Source organism: Sinocyclocheilus grahami, unplaced genomic scaffold (assembly GCF_001515645.1).
Source record: "Sinocyclocheilus grahami isolate Dianchi unplaced genomic scaffold, SAMN03320097.WGS_v1.1 scaffold935.1, whole genome shotgun sequence".
NCBI lineage: Eukaryota > Metazoa > Chordata > Actinopteri > Cypriniformes > Cyprinidae > Sinocyclocheilus > Sinocyclocheilus grahami.
In genome coordinates, this window is record NW_015506114.1 from 100,089 (window position 1) to 111,037 (window position 10,949).

At 39.6% G+C, this 10,949-nt stretch overlaps 1 long non-coding RNA gene across 1 annotated transcript; it reads right to left on the reverse strand.

Annotated features, from left to right (window-relative positions):
- Positions 1-1,200: 1,200 nt before the first annotated feature.
- On the reverse strand, positions 1,201-2,984 carry LOC107564448 (uncharacterized). The gene is made up of 3 exons (XR_001606230.1): positions 2,911-2,984; positions 2,221-2,223; positions 1,201-1,211 (listed from the first exon to the last, which is right to left on the reverse strand). It is a non-coding gene; the product is annotated as an uncharacterized lncRNA (long non-coding RNA).
- Positions 2,985-10,949: the final 7,965 nt, after the last annotated feature.

Consider the following 10,949-nt stretch of genomic DNA (forward strand, 5'->3'; position numbering starts at 1 on the left):
TCCACTTAGACTTATGCTCTCCTATACTCACATAATAACCTCTCTATTCATAAGGTGAATAGCATGATAATTTAGTATTCATTAGGCCACAGATTTGCGCAAAACTTTGGTGATATTTGATAAATGTCGATAAAAAAGTATTGCGAAATGACGGCGTTTCCATTAACCAATGTTATGCGACTAAAACGTAACCTTTTGCCTCTCGCGATAAGTCATGGCAACGGATTTTGGTGGGATTTTGACGGATTTTGGCTATATTTATTCAAAGGAGGCGTATGCGTGTATCTTTACAGAAGCAGCACAGAGAGCCGCTTCAGAAACCTGCGTGGCGCGGCTGGATTCTGGAATAAACACAAGCATTGAGTGGCCGCAGTCAGCTTCAGTGGCCGTATCAGAGCCACACTGCACCGCAGACGTGTGCAGTGTAAATTGTCTAAGCATTAATGGTAGGGAAAGCCCCTTATACTGGAGAGCGGCCACGTATGATGTGTTTCGTGGAGGTTATTGTAGGATATCAGACCGAATCAGACAATCTAAGATTTGGTCAAAAACATGATTTAGGCACGAGGAGTCAAAACATTCCACAAGAGGCCCAAGACAACAGGATGTCATAAATCAGACCCGAGCATTAGCCAGTCTGAAGCAAGCCTAAACCACTCTGTCACAGAACAGTTTTCAACATTAACACAAAAGAACACTTATTGACAATTCCAAGGAGATTGTCAATTTTGGGGCAAGTTATCAAGAATAATGGTCAAAAGAGATGCACAGCGTGACCGTCTCATGGAAACATGTGATAGTGATCACAAGCTCTTCGGATTTACTTTTCCCCCCACCTAGGAGACAAAGAACAGACTAAAATTCCTTACAGACATTTTAACCTCTCTGGTCTTCACAGAGCGTATCCTTACATTCACAGAATGGCACGGAAACTGCCTTTCCATGCACCTAAATGACACTAAAAGGACTCAAGCAACTAATCATTGCTATATATATATATCTCCATATTATGTATGCAACCTACATGTGACTTATCAGGTCTTAATCATTTATTGTGAATGTATTTTGAATAACTATTGAATAGTTTAAGAATTGCGATTCATGTTTAGTATGTGTGTGTTTGAATCTTCATGCTAGAAACGTTTATTCTAATCACTTCGTTGTCAAATGTATCATATTCTTATTATAAGAAATCATGTCCAAAATGTATACTCTACCAGAGCGGGAAAAACGCAGATCATGTGAAGGATGAGATAACAGTTGATTTATGAATGGGGAGGAGGAATATACAACGCCCCGGGCAAACACGACATCTAATTGGTCAAAACACCATTTGGGGGTGTTAAACAGCCTGGTTTAAATACTAGAAACACCATCAAACTTAGCTTTTTGGCTTTTTGGTCTTTTGCCTTTTGCCTTTTTGCGGGTCTGACTTTTTGTGTCTAGCTTTTAGCCATGCGGCTTTTAGCTTTTCACTCCTAGTCATGCTTCTTTAGTTTTGAGCGTGCTCTGGCTTACACGCCATCTCCTCCGAAACCATGAGGAGAAACGCCACCTGGTCTCTTTACTTCTTTACTTCTATTTCTATTTCTTTAGTTTGTTTTATTTTCCGTTGAGAGTTTCGTGTTCTGAGTTAAGCCGAACGCCGCATCTCCGAAGAGTGCTGTCTAATCTTCAACTGCAGACCACAGCTCCGCGTCGCCAGCCAACACCCAATCACTGGCTTCCCAAGACTGAACCTCCAGCCAATCAGCAACCTCGGGAAACCCCTTTCAGCAGACAAGGAAGGGAACCCCCGACACAGAAACGCAAGTACCTCCAGAGAGCTGAACTGGTGCATTTAATCTCAATTTTAACCTCATTGAGGAATTCAGTGCGAGGGTTAATTAAGTGATTGATGGTTGTTTAGATCTATGCAATTGCACATATTGCTGTAAACTTGGGATTTCACATTTTCATTCTCTTAAACTAATTATTTTCCTCACTTTCTCTCTTTCTGCAACTTGTGTGTGAATGCGTGTGTTAGATTAGTTTATATGTCTTAGATTTATCCAATAAAGCCTTATTTATATTGAAAAGAGAAGTATCTTGTGTTTTGTGCTCACAAGTTAATGTCTTAAACTGCCGATCTTGTTACATGTGCTAATTAATAGTGTTTTCACTATATTTTGGATATAAATATCCATTGCAGAATTGATGTCATACGGCTCGTTCACTGACTCGCTGGCCGTCTCCGTGATCAGCCGTAAAACAGTGATTCTGTCCTAATTCCCTTACATATTAATGGTGGAGTTCCCTTTAAAATCTTAAATGATTCCCTTTGAGCTAAATTGACCTGTTTCCCTTACATTATAGTACATTGAAGAATAAGCGTTAATGCAGTTTTTTTATTATTATGAAAGTCCGTTGCTCACTGGCTCTGAATAAACATACAGACAAATCATGGGTCACAGGAGGGGTGGGATGTTGATCAGTACTGGTTTGGAATGAGTGTCATCACGCATCTCTACCAATGAGAGCACATGGGGTGGGCCTAAGACTGCAGCAGCGCTCACATGTAGCGCTCATGAGTCACGACTTCATAATTGGGAAACAAGAAGTTTCCGATAGCACATGAAGACAGCAGAGAAGCCTATTGCTCAGCACAGTAGTGTGCATCATTTTGTTAACTTTGTGGCTTATTATTTTCAGTCATTTGGGACGTCGTAACACACGGCCCTCTCACAATAAATTGCTTTACAGATCACTTTTGCCGCTCAGAAATGTTAACGCAATCATGCTACACGTATCAGAAGTTCAGCGCTCCAGCACTACATGCGTACTGCGCCCGAGCCCAACTGAACCACGCTCTGACCCACCTCTTCCAACCAAGCCAGGGACGGCTAAACGAACAACGCCCGAGCACGACACACACTAGTCAAACGAACCGGGCTTTGGGGGTCAAACGTGCTCGGGCACGGTTAAGGTTGCCAAGTGTGAGTACACTCTTAGTGCAGGTCTCTACGCAGAAGGTGCCTGTTATAATGTTATGATCGAGGCTCTGGACTCTGAGCATAACTTGTTTTTCTATAACAAGAAATTTTCTATAAAAACATTAATGCCCTGGCAGTGGCAAATAGCTTTAGTTTTATATTTAATTTGATTGCATTAATGCTATAAGTTGAGATTTACAATAAATATTTTAACTGCTACTATGTAAAAGGAATACTGCTGTAAAAAAGCACCTTATTTATGTGTTTGCAAACCAAATGTTATTGATCTTTTGTTCATATAGCAGTACTTTTAAATGAAAAAAGTGCACAATACACTACTTTTGAATTCATTATTGAATTTTGTGCATAATGCGATTAATCACAGAAAATCATGCGATTAATCGCGATTAAAAATGTAATTGTTGTCCAGTACATATATATACATTTGGGGAATCGGTGTTGTGGGATAAAAATAACTTAAAAACGACTAGAAGAATGATTTTAGGACTAGGAATGCACTTGATGATGCTGTATACTGATGACTTTATTGTGTTTCCAATACGATATTCAAGATTTCTCTCTCTGTCAACACAGTCCTGCATCAAGCTGCAATCAGCCCTCTTCAGCTGAGTCTGATTGTGGTCAGCTGCCATGAGTAGGCCTTAAACAAACACCTTGTGTGCTGTCATTGTTGGCCTGTGCGTTTCAGCACGAGGCTGGGCCACCACAGCCAAGTGTTTCAATTCCTGAAGAGCTTCCAGAAGAAATTAGTATGTAATGACCGCACTCTGCAAGAAGAAAGGCCCATTATGGCTCTCGCTGACTGTACTTGGCTTTCATTTGCAAGCTAAATGGATGCGTGCGAAGGTGAGAGTTCACTTGCCATTCAAGTATTTGGCTTTAACAGGCTCCAGCACTCTTGCTTTAATTCAAGCAGAAGGACAAGTATGAATACTCGCTCTAGATAAGACTCATCAAAACACGGTTCTAGCGTCTGCCTGCCTTTTTTTAACCCCCCGAGCCTCTCGTGAAGCCCGGTGCAAAATGCAAGGAATACTGCTGTAAAAAAGCACCTTATTTATGTGTTTGCAAACCAAATGTTATTGATCTTTTGTTCATATAGCAGTACTTTTAAATGAAAAAAGTGCACAATACACTACTTTTGAATTCATTATTGAATTTTGTGCATAATGCGATTAATCACAGAAAATCATGCGATTAATCGCGATTAAAAATGTAATTGTTGTCCAGTACATATATATACATTTGGGGAATCGGTGTTGTGGGATAAAAATAACTTAAAAACGACTAGAAGAATGATTTTAGGACTAGGAATGCACTTGATGATGCTGTATACTGATGACTTTATTGTGTTTCCAATACGATATTCAAGATTTCTCTCTCTGTCAACACAGTCCTGCATCAAGCTGCAATCAGCCCTCTTCAGCTGAGTCTGATTGTGGTCAGCTGCCATGAGTAGGCCTTAAACAAACACCTTGTGTGCTGTCATTGTTGGCCTGTGCGTTTCAGCACGAGGCTGGGCCACCACAGCCAAGTGTTTCAATTCCTGAAGAGCTTCCAGAAGAAATTAGTATGTAATGACCGCACTCTGCAAGAAGAAAGGCCCATTATGGCTCTCGCTGACTGTACTTGGCTTTCATTTGCAAGCTAAATGGATGCGTGCGAAGGTGAGAGTTCACTTGCCATTCAAGTATTTGGCTTTAACAGGCTCCAGCACTCTTGCTTTAATTCAAGCAGAAGGACAAGTATGAATACTCGCTCTAGATAAGACTCATCAAAACACGGTTCTAGCGTCTGCCTGCCTTTTTTTAACCCCCCGAGCCTCTCGTGAAGCCCGGTGCAAAATGCACTTCACGTTGTGTCTTTGAATTTGTGATTTGCTCACCGTTTGCTGATGTAAACAGATCCCAGTATGATTTTGATGGATCTTTCTGATGTTTAGCTGTAGTTGTGCAGTGATTTTTGTAGGAAAAAGAAAATGCAATAGCCCCTATAAATGTAATTCAGCTAAAATGGTAAGCGATTGTCACCTGATGCTAATACATGAACGGCATTGCCCCCTCTTCCATCAGACAGCTCTCACTCCCTGTTGCATATATAGCCCTCCTAAATGATGTGTGTGTGGCCAATTTGTAGAGAATGACTGTGTAAAAGATGTCTCTTTGTTAGCCCATAATAACCAAGGACGGAATGTTTTATTTAGATACATGAGGGTGCACAGCCAAAAGCGCTAATTCGTGGCCCCGAGGGTGTTCATTTCATGTAATGTATGCACAGGCTAATTTATAACACTGTGACTAATTTCCATTTCTTGTGCTTGGAGTTGCCTTGCTAATTACGGGATTTTTTTCTTTGGTCATTTTTTCTCGACTCTTCTTTCATAATTACAGCTCAGCATTCAGGGAAGGAACTGTTGCAAATGAGATGGGCCTTGCCGTGTTGGGTGACTGATGCACTTCTGCGTCCAGGTGAGCCCAAATCCCTGACAAGATGGGGCCGTTTCACCCCCATCTGCTCCAGTCACTGCTCGCCACACATCTTTGATGTGAGCCGTCCTTGCTTGTGTGACTATACCTTATCCTGTTTCCCAATGATCAGATAGAAACGCCTGTAATTAGCTGGGCGACTTTAATTAGTAAAAAGTTAGCTGTTACATGAAAGCTGCCACATCTGTGATCCTACTGCTGCCTTGGCGTCAGGCTCCCAGGGGTCCCCATCAAAGGGCTCCCTCCCGCTGCGCAGCCCCACTCTAGCATGCTCTCCTGTGCCAAATCAGGCCTGCCGATGCCAAGTGACAGAGCAGAGCGAAGATTCAGACATGAGTTAACTGTGCAAAACAAAAACAGAAAAAAGAGGAGGACTGAACACATCACTTCGGTCTTTCTTGTCTCTCGTTAGGCGAGGAACACGAGGCAGACACAAAAGGATCTGAGGCCAAACAATGTCACTTAACAAGACATCACTGGCTCATCATTAGCAATTTGCCAGGGCATAATTTGTTCCTCCCCTCACATAATAGGTGTCTTGGGATGTTGTGAATGGCCTTCCGCTTGTTTCGCTGTTTATTTTTCTTGGCCCGAGTCTCAGAAGCAAACTTGCCACCTATGGCGATGAGCAGGACGGTGCTGTTGTGATTTAGTTTCAGTAAGTAAGACCTCCTTTAATTAACTCCCAAGCTCATCCTCTTTCATTTAGGTATCGATTTATCTATTTTACTTGAGAAAACAAGCGACTGTCAGACACATATCTTGAAATGGTAGCCGAAGGAAGATTAAAAGCACGATTTCGATAAAAGGTTACGATTTCAGACCGCTTTATCGTGGATGGCATTTTTGAACCCTATTACCCCTTGGGAAGAATTACAGAGGCTGTGAGATGCTGCATGCCCTTTTTCTTTTGCTTTCCATGCCTGCTTCGTTCTCTCTGCCCTCGTCTCTCTCTCTCCCAGTCATTTTCAAGAACAGCTGCATTCTGCTATAGTTGTGCTAAATATGCTTAAATTGCTTGACGTGTATCACTGCCATTAATCAGAAAGAGAAAGGCTTTTAAATTCATTGTGCTTGCATCCTGTTTTCTCCACAGATGGTACAGACAGGGTTCTAGAAACCAGCTCGCGCTCTGTCTGCCTGTCCCATCGCTTCCTATTCTGTGGGCCTTTTGTCATCAACAGACATTGAGCTGCCATTTATATTCAACAGACACGTGCACTGAGGAAAAAGGCATGCCAGCTCATAACAACAATAAATGATTGCACAGCATTAAACCGACAGCTTCTTCTGTCACTTTGATTGTGAGACGCAAAAGCAGATTATTGCAGAGATTTCTTACATTCCCTGCTGTGAACACCAGAATGACACTTAAAATATAATGATGTTTATAACCACGCTCATTAGCACGGCTGTGTCTCTTCCGTAGAAATAATACTCCTCTTCATGGGAGCCAAACATATTTAAAATTGCAGCAGAAGAGAAGGCAGTTATTTTGAGAACACAGAGAACGGGCAGTCTGTTTTTTCCTGATTAGAATGCATACTTTAGGAAATGCCATGTACAGTTAGAGAGGAGAATGCTGCGTTTCAGGTTCACTTTGTGGTAAGTGTGAATGTATCATTATCAGATTTCCATTTGTAATGCAGCTTTAAATGATATTGACGCCTTTTAAACAAAAACATTTTCTATTATAGCTACACCTCTACTTAAATATAGAGCAGAAACTGTTATCATGGCTCATCAGTATAAGCAGTGACAGGACAGAAAGTACATGCAAAATAAAAATAATAATTTTATATTTAAAACTGAAGGCAAAGAACTGTTGTCTTATGATAAGAAACCAAAACACGTCTTGTAATAGTCTCTGCATGACCTGCAAACATCCCTGAGAGAACAAACTCATCTTGTTCTCTCAAATGTTCTGAACTGAACCGAAACTGAATTTGTACTGTATAAGGGGCCAGTGTTATAGTGTTGACAGTGATTAATAGCGGAGGAGACATTGGTGTAGTACTGTTTGTGCAAAAACAATCTACTTCCCTTCAAAGTGCATGATCACAACTGTTGTTTGTTGCACTTTGTGGCAGGGAGATAGTAGACAGTAGACATAAAGCATTTCCTAAATGATTCTTTGTCTACACAGACATAAGAAAGTACTGATTGTGCTGTCAGTGTAAACCTTTATTTATATAGCACTTTATGCAATACAGATTGTATCAAAGCAGCTTTACAAGTGTCAAACGGGAAAGTAGTTTATCAATAATGCAAGAGGACAATAACAAATAGTATTTTTTTTCAGGTAAGGTCAGTTCATTGATGATTCAGTGATGTCATCATCCAGTTCAGCTCTTTTCCAATAGTGTCTGTGCAATCAAGGACTATAATGTGAAGGGCTATAATGAGATGAGTTTGCTGAAGTACTGAGGAGCTAAACCATTCAGGGCTTTATAAGTAATTAGCAAGATTTTAAAATGTACACAATGTTCAATAGGGAGCCACTGCAGAGTTGACAGAACCGGGCTAATATTGTTGCACTTCCTGGTTCTAGTACGAACATCTTCTTGCTGCATTTTGGACCAGCTGGAGTTTGTTTATTAAGCGCAGAGCAACCACCCAATAAAGCATTACAATAATCTAACCTTGAGGTCATGAATGCATGAATTAACATTTCTGCATTTGACATTGAGATCATAGGTCATAATTTAGGTTTATTTTTAAGATGGAAAAATGCAGTTTTATAAATGGTAGAAACTTGATTTTCAAAGGAAAGTTTGCTATCAAATAGCACACCTAGGATCCTAACTGATGATGAGGAATTAATAGAGCAGTCATCAAATGTTAGCCCGTGTTCTAGGTTATTACATGCTGAGGTTTTTGGTCAAATAATTAACATCTGTTTTGTTTTTTTCCGAATTTAGCAGTAGGAAATTATCAGTCATCCAGTTTTTATATCAGCTATGCGTTCCGTTAGTTTTGCAAATTGGTGTATATCATCGGGCCATGAAGAAATACAGAGATGAGTATCACCAACATAGCAGTGAAAGCTAACACTGTGTCTACTGATGATATCTCCCAAGGATAACATGTAAAGCAGTGGTCCTAGTACTGAGCCTTGTGGTACTCCATACTGTACTTATGATGGACATGATACCTCTTCATTCACTGCTATGAATTGATGACGTTCAGATAAGTAAGATTTGAACCATGCTAATGCAATTCCACAAATGTCTACAGAATTTTGTAGTCTACTCAAAAGAATGTTGTGCTTCATAGTGTAAAACGTAGTGCTAAGATCCAGTAGCACTAATGGCGCTTTTCCACTGCATGTAGGGGATATGACGATTTTTGATCGTGGACAATAAAAATGTCTCCACGATCTGCTTTTGAAGAAACATCGTAGTATCGTGCTACAGCGCACATTCTATCAGTTGCAGATCTGACACCTCAGTCTCAATGCTGTACAACGCCACATACATTCACATCAGTGTTAACTCAGTATTAGAGTTACTCTCACAGGACACTGCACTTATTCGCAATCACAAAAGTACATTATTTGCATGTGCTTTTAAATGTTTCATTTGTGTGCTGGTCTGACGTGTGCTTTTTCTAAATGTGCCGCGTACACCCGAAGCGTGCGCACTAAAAAGCCTGTCAAACAGCGCCTGATTACTGAACTAAGTTATCTTTTGCGCTAATATGGTCAAAACACACAAGGTTTACATATAGACTCAGTTGGTTGTGTCTAAAATGAAAGTAAACAGTTGAGAGAAAACGGATACATGCCTTTATATTAGATATAAATATACAGGTCTTAAAGGGACAGTACTAAACATGTTGCCGACTATCATTAAAGGGATAGTTCACCCTAAAATTTCTGTCATTATTTACTCAGTCACGCTGTCCCAAACCTGTATTAATTTCATTCTTGTGCTGAACACAAAAGAAGATATTTTGAAGAATGTGGGTAACCAAACAGTTGCTGGTCCACATTGAATTTGATAGTAGGAATATAAATACTATGGAAGTTACCATGAACAAGCAACTGTTTGGTTTTCCACTTTCTTTAAAAAAGCATTTATGTTCAGCAGAAGAAAGAAACTCATTCAGGTTTAAAACAACTTTTGAGTGAGTAAATGGTGGTATAAAAATAAAACACTGACAGAATTGACAAACAGATGACAATTTAAATTTTTGGGTCAAATATTGCTTTAATGTTAATAAAACAACTAAAACACAAAGAAAAAAAATCACTCGCTACTCTTGACTGAAAAACTTTAATACAGTTGCTTTAGGAAACAGTCTATATAGTGTTTTATTTATTAAGCATTTCTCAAGCGTGGCTCAAGTTAAAAAATATAGATGTGAATCATAATTTTTTTTAATTGGATGAATGAAACATTTTTTTTCAGTGTACTTTTGTAAGTATTTGCCTGTTCAGGCGGCTTACGTGTGTCAGAGACGCGGCTGTCTGTGCACACGCTGTTCACACAGAACACAAAATGCTTTTTAATCATTTTAATTTTTAAATTAACAAGTCTTAAAAGCACATGCAAATGATAAAATGTCATGACGACGCTACAGTGGCCCGAACGGGCAAGTGACAAATCCGTTTACTGTCCCAAACGTCTTTGACGCTGGCCCTGGGCCATCGGCCAGTCCTTGTTCTCGAGCCCTGCAAAGCAGTCTTTTGTTGTAGAAGTGATGATTCTACCATATTTGTAACAAGGAGTTGAATTTGCAGCTTTAGCTATATGGAGTATACACAAGACTAGATAATGATCCGAGATATCATCACTCCGCTGCAGAATTTCAATGCCATTAACATCAATCAGCAGAGGGAAGCAGTCATTTATCTAATGACACAGTTTTACCGTGTGAATGATCAATGCCTACTGAAGAGAGGGGAAAGGATGGCACTGCGAAGTACTGCTCCTTTATCAGAAACAAAACCTTTTTCAGTGAGACTTGCTCTTGCTTTGTCCATAATAATGTCAGATAGAAAAATCAAATAATCAGTGTTAATTTTGACAGCCAATTTTGATTTAGTTTTAGTCATAGTCTTTTGACTAAAATGCCATTTAGTTTTAGTCATATTTTAGTCATATGAATTGTTTTTAGTTTTAGTCTAGTTTTAGTCGACTAAATCTACAGTAAATTTAGTCGGCTAAAACCTAATGGGTTTAGTTACAGTGCATGTATTAAGCATTTCTCTAAAATTTCCAAACTCATTATATAGAGATATTTTGAAGAATGTGGGTAACCAAACAGTTGCTGGTCCACATTGAATTTGATAGTAGGAATATAAATACTATGGAAGTTACCATGAACAAGCAACTGTTTGGTTTTCCACTTTCTTTAAAAAAGCATTTATGTTCAGCAGAAGAAAGAAACTCATTCAGGTTTAAAACAACTTTTGAGTGAGTAAATGGTGGTATAAAAATAAAACACTGACAGAATTGACAAACAG